The sequence below is a fragment of the Leuresthes tenuis genome, unplaced genomic scaffold, assembly GCF_036924035.1.
Source record: "Leuresthes tenuis unplaced genomic scaffold, fLeuTen1.0.hap1 SCAF_10, whole genome shotgun sequence".
Taxonomy (NCBI): domain Eukaryota; kingdom Metazoa; phylum Chordata; class Actinopteri; order Atheriniformes; family Atherinopsidae; genus Leuresthes; species Leuresthes tenuis.
Genome location: NW_027325364.1, coordinates 24954153 through 24980031, shown reverse-complemented (window position 1 = coordinate 24980031; position 25879 = coordinate 24954153). Strand labels below are relative to the sequence as shown.

The 25879-nt window shown below is 41.3% G+C and overlaps 1 non-coding gene across 1 annotated transcript; it reads left to right on the top strand.

The window, feature by feature from the left end:
• The first annotated feature begins 7485 nt into the window (after window positions 1–7485).
• Window positions 7486–7676, top strand: LOC140317054 (U2 spliceosomal RNA). The gene has a single exon (XR_011917404.1). It is a non-coding gene; the product is annotated as a U2 spliceosomal RNA (small nuclear RNA).
• Window positions 7677–25879: the final 18203 nt, after the last annotated feature.

Here is a 25879-nt window from a genome sequence, read left to right as displayed (position 1 = left end):
TGCTGAGAAATAAGCCACTGGCCTTTGCCTGCCCCAATGTTCCTGCATAAGAACAGATGTCATACAACCATGCTTCTCATCCACTGCCTGTATGAAAGGTTTATGAGGATCTGGAATGCCAAGTGTTGGTGCTGTTTGAAGAGCCAGCTTAAGCTGACTAAAGGCTGATTCAGCCTCAGGAGTCCATGGAACACGATCAGCTGACTGGAGGCCTTTTCCATGGATAAGAGCACCTAAGGGAGCTTCGAGAAAAGAGTAGTTAGGAATAAATTTCCTGCAGTAAGATGTTATACCTAAGAATGACATAAGCTGTTTTTTAGCAACCGGTTTAGGAATGTTCTGAACTGCAGCAACACGTTTAGGAGAAAGTGAGCGCCCATCCTTAGAAATCACATGACCCAAAAAGGTGACTTCGTCCTGTACAAACTGTAACTTAGACAGGCTGGCATTATGGCCATAAGAATGAAGATGTTGTTGTTTAGATGGACAACATAAAAGGATGTCATCCACATACTGCAAAAGAGCAGAGCCTGTGGTTAATTGAAGTTAATCCAGTCTAGCTTTGAGGGCAGCATTGTAAATAGTGGGACTTTCACAGTACCCCTGGCATAACCGGGTAAAAGTCCAAGATCTCCCTTCAAACTAAAAAGCAAACCAAAATGGGCTATCAGGGCGCACTGCCGCAGAGAAAAATGCATTAGACAAGTCAACCACTGAGAAAAACTGTGCATCTGATGGAATTTGAGACAAAATAGTGTGTGGGTTGGGCACCGTAGGAGCACGTGGCTGAACTGCAGCATTCACCGCTTGGAGGTCCTGTACAAAACGCCATTCATCTGGCTGGCCAGCATCTTTAATCTTTTTAACAGGAAACAATGGAGTGCGCACAGGTGAATTTTCACAAGGAACAATAACGCCTGTTTTCTGAAAAGATTGAAAAACAGGTTTAATCCCTTTAATTGCTTCAGGCTTCAAAGGGTATTGTTTTTCACATGGACAAAAGTCTGATTTAGGGGTGACAATTACTGGTTCACAGCCTTTTATCAACCCCACATCATATTTGTTCTTAGCCCCAAAATCATTGGGCACTTCAGCCAACATGGGTATCGAAGACAAATCTGTTTCAGATAAAAAACATGCTTCAAAATGTGATTCTGTGGTAGGAATTAATTCCACAGTTCTTTGACAATGCATTGTACTCAAAAATATTTTTTTGTATGCTGACAATCGTTCAGAAAACATCAATTTTGGATAAGCAGGTGAAACGGTCCAATCCGTTTCTTTCTGACATGTAGCAACAAACTCTCCCACACCTTGTCAATGCCAATGTGTAGGTTTGGCCAAGGAAATGTGAGGGCGAGTACCACAAACATTAAAAAAACAAATTGCTCTGGATTGAGCGACACAGCCAATAAAGTAGGCGCACATATTTTTTCACTTCTTCTCATAGTCATTGTCAGGCCCCAAAGAAATGTGTGATGTGCAGTGCAAATCAGCAGGTTGCATGAAATCAGAAAGGGGTGAAACTAACGCTTTTGCTTCTTCCACTAGTTGTTGTGAAAAAGGAGAGCTGGGAAGTTTCCACTCATAAGCATATGTAAGTGCCGATGAATCAAACTGCACTGCTGTGAAAACTTTGTCAGACTGTAACATAACCTTAACACTCTCTGGTGTAGAAGTTAAAATAATGCCTAATTTGCAAATGAGATCACGGCCCATCAGGTTAATGAGAAACAACTCTGATAACAAAAATGAGTGTTTGAAGGAGAGCCCATCGGGAGTGACACAAGCAATGGGCGTTGTCATTTTCTCCTTCACAACCTGGCCTGATGCAGACATAGAGTAAACGTGGTTTCCACTTAACTTTGGAGGACAATCAAACTCCCCTGACGTCACTACTGATGAACATAAGTTCCTATATTCTGAGACAAATATCTTTGCTCTAGGACGGAAGTAGCATGCAAAACTACTACGTGAATCACAGTCGGCAAGCGTTTCTTCACTGCACAGAGCAGGAAAAATGTGTGTGTGTGTTGTGTATCACCCATTAGTGGAGGCTCCCCTGGCACGTGACGTCCAGAACCTGCCTCCCACCCTCAGTCAGCCTTTTGCCCAATTTCATCACTTTTCAGCTGTGGACAGTCCTTCTTCCAGTGTCCAGTCTGGCCACAGTAAAAACAAATATTCGGATCATAGCTCCGACGTGGCCCATTTCGACCTCCTCTCCCACACGTCCACGTCTTCGACTTCGGCCTCGTCCTCTGTTTACACCAACTGCGTAATACATGGTCATGGCTGCCTAAAGCAGCTCCTTTTCACACTTGTCCCTTTTCATGGTCTTACGTGTCTCAACTTGGTTCTGAGCATGGCGAGCATATCGGCGAACGTCAGCCAAATGAGGACCCTCACACCATCCCACGTAAATGTTCTTTACTTCAGTGGAGACATCTGGCATGAGGCCTTTAATTATTGCATTGCATGCAATACTCTCCCATGGTCCTGGTTCATTACCCAAATCCGTTGGTTTCTGAAGACGATCTCTCTCGTTGGAAGTCCTTACCTATATCACTTATGGGGAGAGTTACAACCATTAAAATGATGATACTACCAAAAGTTAACTATTTGTTCTCAATGATCCCCATAAAACCATCTGCTACTTGGTTTAAGTCACTAGATTCATGCATCTCCAAATTTCTGTGGAAAAACAAACCACCACGTATTAGTTTAAAAACCCTACAGAAGACCAAGGACAGTGGTGGATTAGATTTACCTCATTTTCAGCACTATTCCTTAGCCAATAGGTTACAATATATATCAAAATGGTTTAAACCTTGTTGTTGTCACAGTTCCCAGAGACGTTGTAATCGTTGAGGATTATATATTCACCCCCTCATTAGAGGCACGTGTTGCTGATTGATGACACTGAATCTTCTTCTCTGTTCATTGCTGGCATCATTCCCAGCATCGTAAGCGTTCGTGGCATTGTTAGCCTCTTCTTCTGGATCTTGATATCGAGCATCCTTTTGTATTTCTGGTTTGTAAGTCCTCTCTCTTCGTTCACCGGAGTCTTCGTCTCTTTGTCCTTGAGTTTGGTGATTTTTTCTTCTTTTGATGCCTTGACACAGTGTGACAGGTGATACCACGTGGGAGATCCTTTAACTTGGACTGCTGTCCCTGTGCTGCGAAATGGCTGTGCTGCTCAAATGGTCTCTCCTTCATCATATACACAGTTATTTATACATCACCTTCCACCATGAAGCGTTGTCCCTTTTTTTTCTCTCTTTTTTCTTAAAATGCTGTTATGCATGTCTAAACCAATCCATTAAATTAGATCATTTTGGCAGTAAAGCGATCTACAATGTGCTTGGTCGCAAAGCTGCTCATCTGTGGTAAACAGCTCTTCAGAAAGGCATTCTTCAATTGATTTCACTAATTTTATGTAATAATTTTGTGATTTCCTACAAAACTACACTTCTTCTCCCATCTGTCTGAGTATTTAATATTGTCTGGGTCCCGTTAAAACATGTATTTTTCCCATCTAATTCCTTGTTTGCTTTAAAACAAGTATTCCCCATTTTCTATCCCTTCAGTAGCCAACCAGTTTGTATGGAGTACACTGGAGCAACTTGACTGATCAGTAAAACACTGCTTTTGTTGTCACCGCAGGGCTTCCCCCGTTGGTTGTTTCACTGAGACACTACTGAGTAACTACAACTCAACACAGTTTATACACATAACATTCATATACATACTAACAAACAAACAAACAATAATTTATCGCAATTTTCTCATCTCTGTTTGAACGTACACCCAGGTAAATATTCCTGTAGTCTTCTCATACCGACTATGGACCCATTCATTGTTTAACTTCACTGTTTTGCAAATCCTAATTGAATATTACACATTGACATTGAACTTTACTGGATAAGCAGGTCTTCATTGCATTCAGCAGCCTATATGTGAGCATTTATGTGTAAGCTGTTCTTCTTTGCATTTATCAGCAGCAAGCAATTCTTCACTGCACATGCATATGTAAATAGTAAAACAATTCCAATGTGTTAGCGAAACCTTCTATATCACAGTGGTTTCTAAGGTCTATTTTAAGTTCTTTGCCATCAGTGAGATGACATTGTTTACAAAGTGTGTCAAATTATCACTGAAGATCTTTTCAGGAATTTCAAAATCTAGAAATGAGTTATTTTACGCGTGCTTTTGCTACTGAGAGTGCATCTGCTTGTGCACTTGGAAATATTTCAGACCATTTGGTAAAAACCTCTGTTGTCACTGAGCAGAATCGTTTCCCTTAACATTAATTTAGTTCAATGAAATCTATACAATAATGAAATAATGAAATCCAAACAAATATGTTGAAAAAGATACACTGGCTTAGGGAATTATCTTCGTTTTGGTCTTAGATTGCCCTGTGGAATGTCTTTTGCACATATTTGACCTGCTAGACAAAACTTTATTCATTTATTTATTCTAAAAAAAAATTTAAATAATTAGTAAAACCATATGCTGTAAAAACCTTGTTCATTATTGCTTCCATCCCTCCTGTTGAGACATGACATGGTCCATGGCTCAATACTGCAGCATATTTAAACAAATTATTTGGCAGTATGGTTTTCCTTCCGGTCATTCATACGAGTCTATTGTAGATGGCAATTGAATAACATCTAATAATGCTAAAATATTTGTAGTTTATACATTTAGCTGTGGATGTCAACATACCTGTTTTTCCAATGCTGTGTTAAGACATGTACAGTTGAGAAGGCATACTGACTGTCAGTGTAAACGTTAACAACCTTTTTGTTATTTAATTTACAAGCTTCAGTTAAAGCTACCAATTCGACTGCTTGAACAGAGTAATTTTTTGGTAGTGGTTGTTTTAAGAAAACTTCAGTTTCTGTTACTACTGCAAATCCTGTAGCATTTGTGCCATCAGGGTTTTTTGCTTGACCTGTTGAATAAATATAGTTATTTCTTCATTTTCATAACGTATATCAGTTAAGTCTGGCCTGGGTAAAACACTGATGGTTATTTCTGACATGCAATCATGAGGCTTTCCATCTGTGGGGTAGGTAGCAGTGTGGATGGATTAAGTGTAGCACATCTCTCGACAACAAGGTGTGGCTGTGAAAGAAGAACTGTTATGTAGGAGAGATGTCTGGTAAAGATATTTTGTTAAGTAACCATATCACAGCCACTGCATGAGGTACCTTAAGTGTTAATGGGTGAAATAACACCATTATCGTTGATGCTTGCACTGTCAATGGCTTCTGGCCATTGATTCAAAAGTACGATCTCGTCCCTTTTTCCCCCTTTCAGTGGACACTGGCCCCTAATTACCGCAATTCAGCAGGGGGTCTTTCATTAGGAGTACTGGACTCCCCCGTGCACGGTTTCAGCTCCGACCCTGGACAGCGGAAAAAACATTGAGATCTGGTTTGAGGACCCAATTGTTGAGAAAATTCTCTCAATGAGACTCAGAGTTGCTGGAGTCAGTTAATGCAAAGGTTTAATCTTGCAACAAGTTCAAGAATGTGTGTGTGTATGTGTGTATTGGTGTATGTGTGCGAACGTGTGTGAGTTTGTGTGTGTGAGAGTTTAAAGAACCTGTTATCCACAGGCAGGTCTTAACTAGTATGGCACGGGTCCAGCCTTTCTCATCTTTTTTGGAAGGTCCAGCGCTCGGCCGTAACCCTTCTGTCTGTTTGGACTCTCACATACATTCGGTTAATCATAGAAAAACGAGAACAAAACGTTTTAGCCCCTTAAATTCATAAAACAGACATGGTGCAGTTATTTCCATTCTAGAAAATAAGAGTAATCACCCCCATTCCTATAAATTCTGGATATTCTAACAATCTGAATCTTTTTTAAATGTTCGATGAAGCCCTTTACTGTTTTGCTCTTGAACCAAGCTTCTAAACTCTTCACCTTTTTCATTTCTCAGTTAGTATTCACTTTAAAACTGATTAAAAGAAAAATGAAATGAATGCCTATCAACAAATGTGGCATCTAAACTCTAGTGCTTCCTCTAAAATAATTTCCTTTCTCAATTCAGAAATGTGTGTGTGTAAGTCACAACACCCGTGACACCAAAACGGCTTTCTTTTCTCTCTTTTCTCTACACTCTGCACTGTGAGCACACACACCAAATCAGAAAGGCTTATTTCTCTCTTTTCTACATTATGGACTGTGGGGACACAAAACCGCTCTCTCTTTTTTTTTTTTTGATTGTGTTCCAGGGCGTTGTCTCACGTATTAGATTATGCTTAAGATACGAATGGGTTTATCAGTCACATCAGAATCCATACATACTGATCCTCCCGTAATAAAATGGTCGGATCTTATCAAACACACTTTGTTTCTTGTGACAAGTAAGCGAAACAGCGTATACACGTCAAGACACTGAATCAAGTTTGCCACAAGAACTCATAAGTTTGGCAGTATTGCTCTGCCGTCAGCAATCATACACCCATTTTATTTTCATGAGACATGTGCAGGCACCTGTTCATCTACTGTTCTATCGCTATGAATTAGTTTATCTATTATCAATAAGGATACTTCTACAACTACTATCAAAGTATGTCCGGACTTCTTATGTTGTCAGTTGCCATATATGAATAAGTGGGTTGCTACTGAAAAGCATTAAGCATGTCACACAGCCCAAACATATAACATTTCAGGACACACCACACAGTTAACAACCACAGTGAAGCGTGTCAAAGCCCAAACATGTAACATTCAACAGGACACTTACACAACACATTCAAATCAAACAGTCAGACAAGATACAAGAACATATACCCCAGCCGGCATTGCTCCCTGCCTATTTTCCTACAACTCACTATGTGTGTGCACACCTTTATTCACAAACTCTTCAACTTATACTCTTTTACCGAAGCTGCTACAGCTCGATTGGCCAAATACCCTTAGATCCTATTTCGGTGAATTTGACATCTGCCTTGCATGTAACAGATTAGCGGTTTAGCAGTTTTAATTTAGTTTGAGTGAAGGAATTCATTTTAGAGCAAAATCCGAAATCGTGAAGAACTCATGAAAGTAAGCTTATTCTCGGATTCCTGAAACTTTAGATTTGCTCTTTCTTTTACTGCAAAGTACAACGTTGAGCAGCACTAATGAGTTGTTTCTATTTTTGGCAGGATTTACCTTTGCGGATGAAGCCCTTTCTGTCTGTGCAAAAGAAATCTTGTTACTGTGCAGAGTGACTTCTCTGAGTAGAGTCACCTTACTTGTTGCGACTGTGCCGATGTTCAAAGCTGGAGTGCAAAGTTGTTGCTTGAATGGTGCTCGCTGGAGCGTGCGGTAGTGTAAAGTTATACCATTTAAAAGGGCTGAAGAGTGCTCAGTGCAGCGGGTGGGCGGAGGTGCAAAGTGACACTATGGCCATAAAAAGAACACCGCTACAAGTGCGCATTGTGCCAGGAAGGGCCCTCGGACGTGAACCAGTGGACAGTTATCGCTTCTCGGCCTTTTGGCTAAGATCAAGTGTAGTATCTGTTCTTATCAGTTTAATGTCTGATATGTCCTCTATGCGAGGACTACATATTAAATGGATTTTTATCAATAGGAGTTGAAAAAGGAGCTTGCTCCGTTCACTCCAAGCATCGAGCCGGTACTGCAGTGCCGCTGGGAACGGTGCGCTCTCCTCTGCTCTTGTGAAAAAGCAAACAGTGGTGCAGGATGGAAGTTTCAGGGAGCCCAAGATGAAACTTTCTTTTAATCTGCTGAGAAAAGAGAGTGAATGCGAAGCAGACTTTAACACGGCTCTGGGAGCGAGCCGAGTGCGGGCTAACCGGGAGAATTGCTTGAAAGAAACGCGACACCGAATGAGTGGTCAGAACAAAGCCTCAATACGGTGTTCCTGTGGTGTTTTTATAAAATGCGGTGAAAAAAAAGGTGTGAATGCCCCATAGAAAACTAAAAGGTGGAGCGGAAGTGTTCGGCTGCAAGAAGGTGTGAATGTCCGACTATATTTGGTGAAAAGCAGGTGAAGCAAGGTCTGAATGCCCAACCTTACATCATCAAAAGCGAGATCAGAGGTTTTTGGCTGCAAGAAGGCCATAGTTTGCCAAAAGCGGGTAAGGTGCGAATGACCGACTAAATATCAACAAAAGTGGGGGCGGAGGTCTTCGGATGCAAGTGGGTGTTAATATCCCACCATACAAGTATGGTGGAGAGGAAGCTGTGAATGGCCGACCATAGTTTGCAAAAAGCGGGTGAGAAAAGGTGCGAATGTCCAACCATACATGATCAAAACAGGGAGCGGAGGTGTTTGGCTGCGACAAGGTGTGAATGTCCACCCATAATTAATGAAAAGCGGGCAACAAGTAGGTTCGAATGCCCAACCATACATCAGCAAAAGCAGGAGTGGATGTGTTTGGCTACAAGAAGGTTTGAATGTCCGAGCATAGTTTGTAAAAAGCGGGTAAGAAAAGGTTCGAATGCCCGAACATACACCATCAAAAGAGGGAGCGGAGGTGTTCCGCTGTAAGAAGGTGTGAATGTCCGACCATAGTTGGTAAAAAGTGGGTATGAAAAGGTTCGAATGCCCAAATTCGGCTGCAAAAAACTGTGTTCGGCTGCAAAAAGGTGTGAATGTTCGACTAAAGTTTGTAAAAAGCGGGTAAGACAAGGTGCGAATGCCTGACAATGTATGATCAAAAGCGGGAGCGGAGGTGTTCAGCTGCAAGAAGGTCTAAATGTCCATCATTAATTGCTAGAAAACATGAAAGAAAATTTTCGAAAATCAATCTGCACATGATCATAAGTGGGAGAGGAGGTGTTCAGCTGCAAGAAGGTGTGAATGTCCTACCATAATTGCTGAAAAATGTGTTAGAAACTGTAAGAATGCCGGACCATACATCATCAAAAGCTAGAGAGGTGGTGTTTGGCTGCAAGTAGGTGTGAATGTCCGACTAAAGTTCAAATATATCAACAAAAGCGGGAGGAGAGGTCTTCGGATGAGTGGTTGAGAATTTCCAACCATAATCTATAAAATGCTGTGAAAAAAAAGGTGTGATAGAAACCTAAAAGGTGGAGCGGAAGTGTTCGGCTGCAAGAAGGTGTGAATGTCCGTCTATAGTTGGTGAAAAGCAGGAAAAGCAAGGTCTGAATGCCCAATCTTACATCATCAAAAGCGAGATCAGAGGTGTTTGGCTGCAAGAAAACGGGTAAGGTGTGAATGACCGACTAAATATCAACAAAAGTGGGGGCGGAGGTCTTCGGATGCAAGTGGGTGTGAATATCCCACCATATAAGTATGGTGGAGAGGAAGCTATGAATGGCCGACCATAGTTTGCAAAAAGCGGGTGAGAAAAGGTGCGAATGTCCAACCATACATGATCAAAACAGGGAGGGGAGGTGTTTGGCTGTGACAAGGTGTGAATGTCCACCCATAATTAATGAAAAGCAGGCAAAGAGTAGGTTCGAATGCCCAACCATACATCAACAAAAGCAGGAGTGGATGTGTTTGGCTACAAGAAGGTTTCAATGTCCGAGCATAGTTTGTAAAAAGCGGGTAAGATAAGGTGCGAATGCCCGACAATGTATGATCAAAAGAGGGAGTGGAGGTTTTCGGCTACAAGAAGGTTTGAATGTCCGACCAAAGTTTGTAGAAAGCAGTTAAGAAGAGGTCCTGGTGCCGGGCTTGTTGCTCTGGGAACTCCAAGGTGTCCGCAGGTGGGGGGGAGGGGGTCTGTGTTGGAGTGTGCTTTTCCCCTGTTGGGGGGGCCTGGGGGAGCCTGGGTGATGGTGGGTCTCAGGCCCGGGCTGCTGCGACTGGTGTGACCGGGTGATTTGTTTGTTTGTTTGTTTGATTTTTGTTGTTGTTTGTTTGTTTTTGTAGAGGTCCTCCGGGGTGGGGTTGGGTTGAGTGGGGTGGGGCGGGAAGGGTTCCTTCTGGGGGTACAGTACCTCCCGGAATATGGTGACTGCAGGCCCCGAGCCTGGTGGACATCAGGCCCTCCTGCCCTGTGTTGGGTCCCAGGTAGCGGGGATGCCTATTGCAGCCAGTCTCTGGCTGCCCTCTCCGGGGTGGGAGGGACCAGGAGGATGAATTAATTATTCTGCTAGTTTATATATTGTAAACATAAAAAATAAACATTTATAAAACTTCCCTTGGCAAAGCAAATCTGTTTGGCAAAAAAGGTATTCAGACTACAATTCTGCTGCCATAATGCACAATTCCGGATTTTGATATAAAATGAATTCCTTCACTCAAACCAAGTTAAAACTGCTTTTTCCTTCATATTTATCCATGTCTAAATAGCTTTAAACAAAAAAGAACGCTGTACTTTGCAGGATAGGAAAGAACAACACTAAACCTTTAGGAATCCGAGAATAAGCTTCTTTTCACCAGTTCTACACAATTTTAGATTTTGATATAAAATTAATTCCTTCACTCAAACCAAGTTAAAACGGCTTTGTCCTTCATATTTATCCATGTCTAAATAGCTTTAAACAACAAAGAACGTTGTACTTTGCAGGATAGGAAAGAACAACACTAAACCTTTTCAGGAATCCGAGAATAAGCTTCTTTTCACGAGTTCTACACAATTTCGGATTTTGATATAAAAAGAATTCCTTCACTCAAACCAAGTTAAAACTGCTTTGTCCTTCATATTTTTGCATGTCTAAATAGGTTTCAGGCATAAAATTATTCATATTACCCTCTATGTGAAAGAAGCATACTTGTGATGGAGCAATACACTCCTTTTGGGTAACCTCAACTGATGGTTGGGGAGGAAAGTTAGAAGAACAATCAACTATCAACCAAAGACAGATGACGTGATGAGCGGGCAATATAACTGTGTGTTTTTGCTTCAGTGGTCAGAGCAACTCTGTATTCTGTACTCTGTTGTTTTCTCTTGCAAGATAGTATTATTAAAGCCTCTTATCTCCTCAGAAGAAAATAACTGACTCTGTGCGTTACTAAATTTCCACCACAATTTTGGCGTCACGAACAGGATCCCTCGACTTGTGTCTCTGGACCGGACCGCAGTGCATGGCCAGCCTGGACTGAAGTAGCAGTTCCAACCTCATACCGCCAAGGCCTTTTCTGAGAGAGAGGACTGGCAGGTCCTTTTCCTGATTACCAGCACTGGGATCATTTTTGAAATATGATAGTCTGAGACGATAGGACTGCTTTTTAGTTTTTATTTGAATAAAAGAGGGTTTCCCGGTTGTGTCATTAGTGAGACAGAGATTACACGGGTAAGAGAACCTTTTGAAGCAGTCCGAAGAAGTGTGAAGTACTCCAAAGAAGTGTGAGTACAGATTAAGGTCCTCATTGGAGACGTCCTTTGAGTGAAGGAATATATTTCCCCATTCCAAGTCTGAGAATGGGAAACAGTAGGTCTCAGACTTTTGACCCTACCGGGGGACATAAGCATGATGAAATGAAAAAGAAATATGGTCCAGAGGTTTTCCACCTGAAGGTTCTTTTAGTATGTTAAAAATAAGAAAATTAGAAGAAAAGTTTTGCAAATATGAGAAAGAGATGAAGCAAAAAAAAGAAAATTAAGTTTAAATAAGAAGTAAGAAAGGTATAGAATGTTGGAAAAAATAAAGTGTATTAAGAGAAAGAAAGGAAAATGTTAAACAAATGCCATGACGTAATGATGATAATAATTTAGTATGTGGACGAAAAGATAATTCAGCTCTGATTAAGACTGAATCTTCTTTTAAACCACCACCATATTCCACTGATAACACTTTTTCTCCTCCTGCACCTCTTTACCCCACCCTGAGTGCTCTCGCTGTGCCGGATCCTGACCTGAACTCCTGCCCTCCACGACACCTGCAACAACAACAGCCGGCCCTGCCACAAGCCTCTGGCTTTCGGGAAGAAGGGACTTCTTCCATCCTCCCTCGGGAAGAAATTCCATCATCCTCACAACATCAGTTACATAGGTCTGATGATGAGGAAAAGGATGACGTTTGGTTCTCCAGCGTACCTGCCCAAGAACTTTTAACGCAAGTGACAAAAATCCTTTACCCACAATCTGGACTTCAGAGATCTAAACGTGAGAAAAAACAAAACCAGATTCAAACAATGCCTATGGTTAAAGTTGCAGGTCCCACTGGACCATTACTGGTTTATCGACCCTGGACTGAGACTGACATTATGGAAGCTTAACAATGCTTACCAGATCCAGAGAATTCTGGACCCCGTTTTGCTGACGAGTTGCGAGATTTCTGCGCACATTTCTGCCCGACTGGGGTTGAATTGCGTCGCATATTGGCAAAAAAGTTCAAACCGACCGACCTCTGCAAAATAGAGGCCAGTATGCTACAACTGGATTTGCGACCTACCAACAGTTAACGAGGACATAATAATAACGCTCAATATGAAGCAGCCAGCCAAAGACTGTGTCAAGCCATCACCACTCAATTTCCAACCAAAATCAATATGTCCCACATTTACACCTGCAAACAGAAACCCGGTGAAGGGACTGATGATTTTGTACGCCGCATCCTTGAGGAAGTCAGCAAGCACAGCGGTCATCAGAGACCAACGGATTTGGGTAATGAATCAGGACCATGGGAGAGTATTGCATGCAATGCAATAATTAAAGGCCTCATGCCAGATGTCGCCACTGAAGTAAAGAACATTTAGGTGGGATGGTGTGAGGGTCCTCGTTTGGCTGACGTTCGCCGATATGCTCGCCATGCTCATAACCAAGTTGAGACGCGTAAGACAACCAAAAGGGAAAAGTGTGAAAAGGAGCTGCATTTGGCAGCCATGACCATGTATTACGCAGTTGGTGTAAACAGAGGACGAGGCCGAAGTCGAAGACGTGGACGTGTGGGAGAGGAGGTCGAAATGGGCCACGCCAGAGCTATGATCCGAATATTTGTTTTTACTGTGGCCAGACTGGACACTGGAAGAAGGACTGTCCACAGCTGAAAAGTGATGAAATTGGGCAAAAAGGCTGACTGAGGGTGGGAGGCAGGTTCTGGACGTCACGCACCAGCGGAGCCTCCACTAAATGGGTGATAGCACAACACACTCACACATTTTTCCTGCTCTGTGTAGTGAAGAAACGCTTGCCGACTGTGATTCACGTAGTAAAGTTTTGCATGCTCTTTCCGTCCTAGAGCAAAGATATTTCTCTCAGAATATAGGAACTTATGTTCATCAGTAGTGACGTCAGGGGAGTTTGATTGTCCTCCAAAGTTAAGTGGAAACCACGTTTACTCTATGTCTGCATCAGGCCAGGTTGTGAAGGACAAAATGACATCGCCCATTGCGTGTGTCACTCCCGATGGGCTCTCCTTAAAACACTCATTTTTGTTATCAGAGTTGTGTCCCATTAACCTGATGGGCCGTGATCTCATGTGTAAATTAGGCATTATTTTAACTTCTACACCAGAGGGTGTTAAGGTTATGTTACAGCCTGACAAAGTTTTCAAAGCAGTGCAGTTTGATTCATCTGCACTTACATATTCTTATGAGTGGAAACTTCCCAACTCTGTTTTTTCACAACAACTAGTGGAAGAAGCAAAAGCGTTAGTTTCACCCCTTTCTGATTTCATGCAACCTGCTGATTTGCACCACTGCACATCACACATTTCTTTGGGGCCTGACAATGACTATGAGAAGAAGTGAAAAAATATGTGCGCCTACTTTATTGGCTGTGTCGCTCACTCCAGAGCAATTCGATTTTTTTAATGTTTGTGGTACTCGCCCTCACATTTCCTTGGCCAAACCTACACACTGGCATTGACAAGGTGTGGGAGAGTTTGTTGCTACATGTCAGAAAGAAACGGATTGGACCGTTTCACCTGCTGATCCAAATTTGATGTTTTCTGAACGATTGTCAGCATACAAAAAAACATTTTTGAGTACAATGCATTGTCAAAGAACTGTGCAATTAATTCCTACCACAGAATCACATTTTGAAGCATGTTTTTAATCTGAAAAAGATTTGTCTTCGATACCCATGTTGGCTGAAGTGCCCAATGATCTTTGGGCAAAGAGCAAATATGATGTGGGGTTGATAAAAGGCTGTGAACCAGCATGTGCACATTGTATCTTGATTTCCCAAGAAGCAATAATACAGGGCTGCTGTATTGTTCCCTGTGTGCGAGGCCTCATTGTTTGTATCTCACCAAATGATTCAAATGACTCAAAGAACTTTTTTGCTTTCAAAGTTTTTCCTCTAGTGACGCTAACTTAGAGAGGGATGAAGATAATCCTGTTTAATTGTTCATGTTTTGATTGTTTATCATTGGACCCTTTATCACTATGATGCCTGCATTTTAAACTCACGTTGTGTGCAAATGCAGGCTGATGTTTTACAGATAAAGTTATTATTTTATTTATTTTTATTTTTTTTATATTTATTTATTATTATTATATGTTTCTTTTGGGTTGATTAATATAATGGTATTATCATAATCAAAAGGGAGGAATGTAATGGAAAATAATTCTTATATGCATTGTATTGAGTGTTAATGTGTATAACCTGCAAATGACCGACCCTGCCCTTTTTTCTTAAATTCCTCTTTACAATGGTGGACTTGTTATAATGAGATAGCTGCACTTTAGGGGGGACAGGGTTAGGCTGGTATTTACGAGTGTGTCTGGGTAACCTCAACTGATGGTTGGGGAGGAAAGTTAGAAGAACAATCAACTATACCCAAAAACAGATGACGTGATGAGCGGGCGATATAACTGTGTGTTTTTGCTTCAGTGGTCAGAGCAACTCTGTATTCTGTACTGTGTTGTTCTCTCTTGCAAGATATTATTATTAAAGCCTCTTATCTCCTCACAAGAAAATAACTGACTCCCCAAATGCAAGTGTCAGGACAAATGATCAAACTTCTCCAAGCTTCAGTCTGCAGAGAAGTACAAGACAGGGTTGCTCACTTTCGCCCTCACTTTTTGCTATTTTCATCGAACCTTTAGCAGCTGCTATCAGACAAGAAAGAAATATTAAAGGCATCCAACCCCAAAATATTGAGCATAAAATAAGTCTTTATGCTGATGATTTATTACTTTTCCTTCAGAACTCACAGACGTCTCTCACTCACACGATAACACTCAAAAATAAATTCTCAGCACTTTCTGACTACTCTATCAATTGGTCTAAGACCACAGTTCTGCCCATTAACTGTAGGGTCCATAATATACCTGCGATCACTTTACAGTCAGGAAATATTAGATATTTAGACATAAAACTTTCCTCCAGGCTCTCAGAGCTAACAAAGCTAATTTATGTGCAATTATTAAAGACAGTAGAGGACAATCTCTCTCGTTAGAAGTCCTTACCTATATCACTTATGGGGAGAGTTACAACCATTAAAATGATGATACTACCAAAAGTTAACTATTTGTTCTCAATGATCCCCATAAAACCACCTGCTACTTGGTTTAAGTCACTAGATTCATGCATCTCCAAATTTCTGTGGAAAAACAAACCACCACGTATTAGTTTAAAAACCCTACAGAAGACCAAGGACAGTGGTGGATTAGATTTACCTCATTTTCAGCACTATTCCTTAGCCAATAGGTTACGGTATATATCAAAATGGTTTAAACCTAGCCCAATAGATGAACCATGGATAAATATAGAACAAGCATTGTGTGATAATCTGGAAATCTCTGACCTGCCACTTATTAGTCAAAACGTAAAAAATCACAAATGTTTCAAAAGCATTGACATCAGCACCTCTCTGACAGCCTGGTGGGAATTTCTTAAAATAACAAAGTCTTCACTTGTCCCATGTAAGCTTACACCCATCTGGAACAATCCTGACATCCTGCAAAACAAAAAAATGCTAAACTTTACTCTGTGGAAGATCAAAGGAATCAAACATCTGGAACATATAATCCAAAATGGACATTTTATTTCAAACATCTGCTCACATTGCACAGATAACACACCTGATGATTATGCACACGCTTTGTGGTTTTGTGCGCCTGTCCAGAAGTTCTGGCTTGAAGTCTGTGCGGACCTATCAACATGGCTAAAGTGTAGCATTTCTGCATGCCCCCCACACTGTGCATACTGGGTGACTTAGACAACATCAACGTGGAATTTAGCTTAGCACACATGATCCTCACAGTGTTACGTATCGCATAGAACACTATTCTCATGAACTGGAAAACGAATAACAATCTGTGTATTAACCAGTTTAGAAATGTTCTTTTAGATGATTTTAGCATGGAAACAATGTCTGCCTCCTCAAAACATCAATTGGCTGAATTTAATTCTCTCTGGTCCCCTCTGATTAGCTTGATCACATAGTGGTGGTGGTGGGTTGCTGTCCCGTCGCTCTGGGCGGTTGGGTGTGTGCTGGGGGGGGCTGTGTGGCTTTGGAGGTTTGGTGCTCTCTCGGGTCGTGGGGACCGGGTTGGTCATTGCTGGGGGGGACTGTGTGTCGGGCTTGGAGGGCAATTTTGGGGGCTTGCGGGTGGGGCTGTCTTGCGGTGTGGGGCGGGGTCCCTTAGGGGCCTTGGGGTGGTAGCTCCTGGCTCTGTAACGGGTGACCGAGGATGAATTAATTATTCTGCTAGTTTATATATTGTAAACATAAACAATAAACATTTATAAAACTTCCCTTGGCAAAGCAAATCTGTTTGGCATTAAAGGTATTCAGACTACAATTCTGCTGCCATAATGCACAATTCCGGATTTTGATATAAAATTAATTCCTTCACTCAAACCAAGTTAAAACTGCTTTTTCCTTCATATTTATCCATGTCTAAATAGCTTTAAACAAAAAAGAACGCTGTACTTTGCAGGATAGGAAAGAACAACACTAAACCTTTAGGAATCCGAGAATAAGCTTCTTTTCACGAGTTCTACACAATTTCGGATTTTGATATAAAATTAATTCCTTCACTCAAACCAAGTTAAAACTGATTTGTCCTTCATATTTATCCATGTCTAAATAGCTTTAAACAAAAAAGAACGTTGTACTTTGCAGGATAGGAAAGAACAACACTAAACCTTTTCAGGAATCCGAGAATAAGCTTCTTTTCACGAGTTCTACACAATTTCGGATTTTGATGTAAAATGAATTCCTTCACTCAAACCAAGTTAAAACTGCTTTGTCCTTCATGTTTATCCATTTCCAAATAGGTTTCAACAAAAAAGAAAGTATTACTTTGCAGTATACCAAAGAACACTAAACCTTTAGGAATCCGAGAATAAGCTTCTTTTCACCAGTTCTACACAATATTAGACTTTGATATAAAATGAATTCCTTCACTCAAACCAAGTTAAAACTGCTTTGTCCTTCATATTTATCCATGTCTAAATAGCTTTAAACAAAAAAGAACGTAGTACTTTGCAGGATAGGAAAGAACAACACTAAATTTTTTCAGGAATCCGAGAATAAGCTTCTTTTCACGAGTTCTACACAATTCCGGATTTTGATATAAAATGAATTCCTTCACTCAAAACAAGTTAAAACTGCTTTGTCCATCATATTTATCCATGTCTAAATAGCTTTAAACAAAAAAGAACGTTGTACTTTTCAGGATAGGAAAGAACAACACTAAACCTTTAGGAATCCGAGAATAAGCTTCTTTTCACGAGTTCTACACAATTCTGGATTTTGATATAAAAAGAATTCCTTCACTCAAACCAAGTTAAAACTGCTTTGTCCATCATATTTATCCATGTCTGAATAGCTTTAAACAAAAAAGAACGTTGTACTTTTCAGGATAGGAAAGAACAACACTAAACCTTTAGGAATCCGAAAATAAGCTTATTTTCACGAGTTCTACACAATTCCGGATTTTGATATAAAATGAATTCCTTCACTCAAACCAAGTTAAAACTGCTTTGTCCATCATATTTATCCATGTCTAAATAGCTTTAAACAAAAAAGAACGTAGTACTTTGCAGGATAGGAAAGAACAACACTAAATTTTTTCAGGAATCCGAGAATAAGCTTCTTTTCACGAGTTCTACACAATTCCGGATTTTGATATAAAATGAATTCCTTCACTCAAAACAAGTTAAAACTGCTTTGTCCATCATATTTATCCATGTCTGAATAGCTTTAAACAAAAAAGAACGTTGTACTTTTCAGGATAGGAAAGAACAACACTAAACCTTTAGGAATCCGAAAATAAGCTTATTTTCACGAGTTCTACACAATTCCGGATTTTGATATAAAATGAATTCCTTCACTCAAACCAAGTTAAAACTGCTTTGTCCATCATATTTATCCATGTCTAAATAGCTTTAAACAAAAAAGAACGTTGTACTTTTCAGGATAGGAAAGAACAACACTAAACCTTTAGGAATCCGAGAATAAGCTTCTTTTCACGAGTTCTACACAATTCTGGATTTTGATATAAAAAGAATTCCTTCACTCAAACCAAGTTAAAACTGCTTTGTCCTTCATATTTTTGCATGTCTAAATAGGTTTCAGGCATAAAATTCTTCATATTACCCTCTATGTGAAAGAAGCATACTTGTGATGGAGCAATACACTCCTTTTGGGTAACCTCAACTGATGGTTGGGGAGGAAAGTTAGAAGAACAATCAACTATCAACCAAAGACAGATGACGTGATGAGCGGGCAATAAATGTGTTTTTGCTTCAGTAGTCAGAGCAACTCTGTATTCTGTACTGTGTTGTTCTCTCTTGCAAGATATTATTATTAAAGCCTCTTATCTCCTCAGAAGAAAATAACTGACTCTGTGCGTTACTAAATTTCCACCACAATTTTGGCGTCACGAACAGGATCCCTCGACTGGTGTCTCTGGACCGGACCGCAGTGTATGGCCAGCCTGGACTGAAGTAGCTGTTCCAGCCTCATACCTCCAAGGCCTTTTCTGAGAGAGAGGACTGGCAGGTCCTTTTCCTGAATACCAACGCTGGGATCATTTTTGAAATATGATAGTCTGAGACGATAGGACTGCTTTTTAGTTTTTATTTGAATAAAAGAGGGTTTCCCGGTTGTGTCATTAGTGAGACAGAGATTTCACGGGTAAGTGAACCTTTTGAAGCAGTCCGACGAAGTGTGAAGTACTCCGAAGAAGTGTGAGTACAGATTAAGGTCCTCATTGGAGACGTCCTTTGAGTGAAGGAATATATTTCCCCATTCCAAGTCTGAGAATGGGAAACAGTAGGTCTCACACTTTTGACCCTACCGGGGGACCTAAGCATGATGAAATGAAAAAGAAATATGGTCCAGAGGTTTTCCACCTGAAGGTTCTTTTAGTATGTTAGAAATAAGAAAATTAGAAGAAAAGTTTTGCAAATATGAGAAAGAGATGAAGCAAAAAAAAGAAAATTAAGTTTAAATTAGAAGTAAGAAAGGTATAGAATGTTGGAAAAAATAAAGTGTATTAAGAGAAAGAAAGGAAAATGTTAAACAAATGCCATGACGGAATGATGATAATAATTTAGTATGTGGACGAAAAGATAATTCAGCTCTGATTAAGACTGAATCTTCTTTTAAACCACCACCATATTCCACTGATAACACTTTTTCTCCTTCTGCACCTCTTTACCCCACCCTTAGCGCTCTTGCTGTGCCAGATCCAGACCTGGACTCCTGCCCTCCACGACACCTGCAACAACAACAGCCAGCCCTGCCACAAGCCTCTGGCTCTCGGGAAGAAGGGACTTCTTCCATCCTCCCTCGGGAAGAAATTCCATCATCCTCACAACATCAGTTACATAGGTCTGATGATGAGGAAAAGGAAAACGTTTGGTTCTCCAACGTACCTGCCCAAGAACTTTTAACGCAAGTGAAAAAAATCCTTTACCCACAATCTGGACTTCAGAGATCTAAACGTGAGAAAAAACAAAACCACATTCAAACCATGCCTATGGTTAAAGTTGCAGGTCCCACTGGACCATTACTGGTTTATCGACCCTGGACTGAGACTGACATCATGGAAGCATAACAATGCTTACCAGATCCAGAGAATTCTGGACCCCGTTTTGCTGACGAGTTGCGAGATTTCTGCGCACAATTCTGCCCGACGAGGTTGAATTGCGTCGCATATTGGCAAAAAAGTTCAAACCGACCAACCTCTGAAAAATAGAGGCCAGTATGCTACAACTGGATTTGCGACCTACCAACAGTGAACGAGGACATAATGATAACGCTCAATATGAAGCAGCCATCCAAAGACTGTGTCAAGCCATCACCACTCAATTTCCAACCAAAATCAATATGTCCCACATTTACACCTGCAAACAGAAACCCGGTGAAGGGACTGATGATTTTGTACACCGCATCCTTGAGGAAGTCAGCAAGCACAGCGGTCATCAGAGACCAACGGATTTGGGTAATGAACCAGGACCATGGGAGAGTATTGCATGCAATGCAATAATTAAAGGCCTCATGCCAGATGTCGCCACTGAAGTAAAGAACATTTACGTGGGATGGTGTGAGGGTCCTCGTTTGGCTGACGTTCGCCGATATGCTCGCCATGCTCATGACCAAGTTGAGACGCGTAAGACAACCAAAAGGGACAAGTGTGAAAAGGAGCTGCATTTGGCAGCCATGACCATGTATTACGCAGTTGGTGTAAACAGAGGACGAGGCCGAAGTCGAAGACGTGGACGTATGGGAGAGGAGGTCGAAATGGGCCACGCCAGAGCTATGATCCGAATATTTGTTTTTACTGTGGCCAGACTGGACACTGGAAGAAGGACTGTCCACAGCTGAAAAGTGATGAAATTGGGCAAAAGGCTGACTGAGGGTGGGAGGCAGGTTCTGGACGTCACGCGCCAGCGGAGCCTCCACTAATGGGTGATAGCACAACACACTCACACATTTTTCCTGCTCTGTGTAGTGAAGAAACGCTTGCCGACTGTGATTCACGTAGTAAAGTTTTGCATGCTATTTCCGTCCTAGAGCAAAGATATTTCTCTCAGAATATAGGAACTTATGTTCATCAGTAGTGACGTCAGGGGAGTTTGATTGTCCTCCAAAGTTAAGTGGAAACCACGTTTACTCTATGTCTGCATCAGGCCAGGTTGTGAAGGAGAAGATGACATCGCCCATTGCATGTGTCACTCCCGATGGGCTCTCCTTCAAACACTTATTTTTGCTATCAGAGTTGTGTCCCATTAACCTGATGGGCCGTGATCTCATGTGCAAATTAGGCATTATTTTAACTTCTACACCAGAGGGTGTTAAGATTATGTTACAGTCTGAAAAAGTTTTCACAGCAGTGCAGTTTGATTCATCGGAACTTACATATGCTTATGAGTGGAAACTTCCCAGCTCTCCTTTTTCACAACAACTAGTGGAAGAAGCAAAAGCGTTAGTTTCACCCCTTTCTGATTTCATGCAACCTGCTGATTTGCACTGCACATCACACATTTCTTTGGGGCCTGACAATGACTATGAGAAGAAGTGAAAAAATATGTGCGCCTACTTTATTGGCTGTGTCGCTCACTCCAGAGCAGTTTGTGGTACTCGCCCTCACATTTCCTTGGCCAAACCTACACATTGGCATTGACAAGGTGTGGGAGAGTTTGTTGCTACATGTCAGAAAGAAACGGATTGGACCGTTTCACCTGCTGATCCAAATTTGATGTTTTCTGAACGATTGTCAGCATACAAAAAAAACATTTTTGAGTACAATGCATTGTCAAAGAACTGTGGAATTAATTCCTACCACAGAATCACATTTTGAAGCATGTTTTTTTTATCTGAAACAGATTTGTCTTCGATACCCATGTTGGCTGAAGTGCCCAATGATTTTGGGGCTAAGAGCAAATATGATGTGGGGTTGATAAAAGGCTGTGAACCAGTAATTGTCACCCCTAAATCAGACTTTTGTCCATGTAAAAAACAATATCCTTTGAAGCCTGAAGCAATTAAAGGGATTAAACCTGTTTTTCAATCTTTTCAGAAAACAGGCGTTATTGTTCCTTGTGAAAATTCACCTGTGCGCACTCCATTGTTTCCTGTTAAAAATATTAAAGATGCTGGCCAGCCAGATGAATGACGTTTTGTACAGGACCTCCAAGCGGTGAATGCTGCAGTTCAGCCACGTGCTCCTACTGCGCCCAACCCACACACTATTTTGTCTCAAATTCCATCAGATGCACAGTTTTTCTCAGTGGTTGACTTGTCTAATGCATTTTTCTCTGCGCCAGTGCACCCTGATAGCCCATTTTGGTTTGCTTTTTAGTTTGAAGGGAGATCTTGGACTTTTACCCGGTTATGCCAGGGGTACTGTGAAAGTCCCACTATTTACAATGCTGCCCTCAAAGCTGGTCTGGATTAACTTCAATTAACCACAGGCTCTGCTCTTTTGCAGTATGTGGATGACATCCTTTTATGTTGTCCATCTAAACAACAACATCTTCATTCTTATGGCCATAAAGCCAGCCTGTCTAAGTTACAGTTTGTACAGGACGAAGTCACCTTTTTGGGTCATGTGATTTCTAAGGATGGGCGCTCACTTTCTCCTAAACATGTTGCTGCAGTTCAGAACATTCCTAAACCGTTTACTAAAAAACAGCTTATGTCATTCTTAGGTATAACATCTTACTGCAGGAACTTTATTCCTAACTACTCTTTTCTCGAAGCTCCCTTAGGTGCTCTTATCCATGGAAAAGGCCTCCAGTCAGCTGATCGTGTTCCATGGACTCCTGAGGCTGAATCAGCCTTTAGTCAGCTTAAGCTGGCTCTTCAAACAGCACCAACACTTGTCATTCCAGATCCTCATAAACCTTTCATACAGGCAGTTGATGAGAAGCATGGTTGTATGACATCTGTTCATATGCAGGAACATGGGGGCAGGCAAAGGCCAGTGGCTTATTTCTCAGCAACACTGGACTCTGTGGCTGCAGGCCTGCCTGGTTGTCTTCGTGCTGTTGCAGCTGCAGAGAAAGCTGTCCTGGCCTCCCGAGATATTGTGGGCTACGCTAATTTGACTGTTTTGGTTCCTCATGCTGTTGCCATTATTCTTCTCGAGCAGAAAACTTCACATCTTTCAACTGCTCGTTGGCTCAGATACACCTCTGTGCTCCTTGATTTGCCAAATGTCACTGTTAAACGTTGTACTGTTCTGAATCCTGCTACTTTGCTTCCGACTCCTGAGGATGGGGAGTCTCATGACTGTGAAGCTGTTTTGGAACAAGTTTGTACACCCCGACCTGATCTTTTAGAGAGTCCTCTTCCAAACTCTGACATGATTCTTTTTATAGATGGATCAGCTTTGCGTGATCCAGCCAAAGGTACTAACTGTGTTTGGTTTGCAGTATGTTCTTCACATGACACTTTGTTGTCTGGTTCTCTTCCTAAAGATTTCTCTGCTCAAACTGCTGAGCTTATTGCACTTACTATGCTTTTGGTGTTGTTCATGACTTTGGTGTGCTGTGGAAACACAGGCATTTCCTTAAATCAGATGGTAAAACTATTCTGAACTCCAAGCAGGTTTCTGATCTTCTTGATGCGATCCTTTTGCCTACAGCAATCTCGGTCTGTAAGTGTGCGGCTCACACTAACTCAGACGATCCTGTTGCTTGTGGCAATGCCAGAGCTGATGCTGCAGCTATACAAGCAGCTAAATATTTTCCTGTTTTCGCTTCCCTCTCTTTGCAGGCAGAAGACTCCCTCACAGATCTCCATGCTTTGCAAACTTTTGCCTCTGCAGATGAAAAACGCATTTGGTCCTCTGTGGGTGCAACTCATACGGATGGTGTTTGGATGGGACCTGATGGACCCTGTCTACCTAAACATTTTTTTACTCATTTTGCAAAATTGACACATGGGTTGGACCATGTGTCAAAAGGGGGGATGCTGAATGCACTCACTGCTCAGTGGTTCACAAAAGGGTTCAGTTCATATGCGCAAAAATACTGTCAGTCATGTATGGTTTGTGCCACACATAATTTAGGAAAGATATTACACACATCACAGGCTGCACACACTCCACCAGAGAGACCTTTTGAACATTTGATGATGGATTTTGTTGAACTCACACCAGCTGAAGGAAAGAAATATGCACTAGTAATAGTGGACGTGTTTAGTAAATGGGTTGAAGTTTTCCCTGCAAAACATGCAAACAGTAATGCAGTGACTAAAGCACTGCTAAACAGAAATCATTCCTAGATGAGCATTCCAGAGAAGATCAGCAGTGATAATGGCACACATTTTGTAAACACTGCATTGACTGAGGTTGGTAAATTCCTGGGAATAAGCTTGCGCACACATTGTGCTTATCATCCATAGAGTGGAGGTGCTGTGGAAAGAGAAAATGGTTCATGAAAGTCCAAGTTAGCCAAATGTTGTGAAGAAACAGGTCTGCCATGGACAAAAGCATTACCTATTGTGCTTACCTACATGAGAATGAGAATCAGAGCTCGAGTGAATCTCAGCCCATTTGAAATTTTATTTGGCAGACCTCCTAACCTGGGATTGGGACCTGTAACCAGACCCCTCCCTTCCACAACTGTTTGTGATGATGCTATGTTGTCTTACTGTCGAAACCTTTCCACTGTTCTATCTCAAGTTTCACAGACAGTAAAAGCAGCCCTTCCAGCCACAGAAAACACACCTCTGCACCCACTCCAACCAGATGACAGGTGGTGAAGGAACTTCGCAGGAAACATTGGAAGTCCAAACGTTAGCAAGGCCCGTTCCAGGTGCTACTGGTCACTCACACAGCTGTTAAAGTTGCAGAGAGAGCAACCTGGATTCATGCCAGTCACTGTAAGAAGGTACCAGAACCAGTAGATGACTTCCACCCTGACATACATCAGCCTAACCAACACGCCCGGAAGGACAAAGATAAGAGTCAGCAGTAAAAGCTGTACTCCACCGGTGTGTTAAGTGCTAGTAACCTCTGACACCGAAGATTGAAACATCCTTACTGAGACCTGCGATGAAGATGATCATACACATGGTGTGAACCATGGCAGAAACTGTTTGTTGTTTGTATTTTCTTATTTGTAACCAGCATGTGCACATTGTATCTTGATTTCACAGGAAGCAATAATACAGGGCTGCTGTATTGTTCCCTGTGTGCGAGGCCTCATTGTATGTATCTCACCAAATGATTCAAATGACTCAAAGAACTTTTTTGCTTTCAAAATTTTTCCTCTAGTGACGCTGACTTAGAGAGGAATGAAGATAATCATGTTTAATTGTTCATGTTTTGATTGTTTATCATTGGACCCTTTATCACTATGATGCCTGCATTTTAAACTCACGTTGTGTGCAAATGCAGGCTGATGTTTTACAGATAAAGTTATTATTTTCCTTGTTTCTTTTGGGTTGATTAATATAATGGTATTATTATAATCAAAAGGGAGGAATGTAATGTAAAATAATACTTATATGCATTGTATTGAGTGTTACTGTGTATAACCTGCAAATGACCGAGCTGCAAGGTACCACCCTGCCCTGTTTTCTTAAATTCCTCTTTACAATGGTGGGCTTGTTATAATGAGATAGCTGCACTTTAGGGGGGACAGGGTTAGGCTGGTATTTACGAGTGTGTCTGGGTAACCTCAACTGATGGTTGGGGAGGAAAGTTAGAAGAACAATCAACTATACCCAAAAACAGATGACGTGATGAGCGGGCAATATAACTGTGTGTTTTTGTTTCAGTGGTCAGAGCAACTCTGTATTCTGTACTGTGTTGTTCTCTCTTGCAAGATATTATTATTAAAGCCTCTTATCTCCTCAGAAGAAAATAACTGACTCCCCAAATGCAAGTGTCAGGACAAATGATCAAACTTCTCCAAGCTTCAGTCTGCAGAGAAGTACAAGACCGGGTTGCCCACTTTCGCCCTTACTTTTTGCTATTTTCATCAAACCTTTAGCAGCTGCTATCAGACAAGATAGAAATATTAAAGGCATCCAACCCCAAAATATTGAGCATAAAATAAGTCTTTATGTTGAT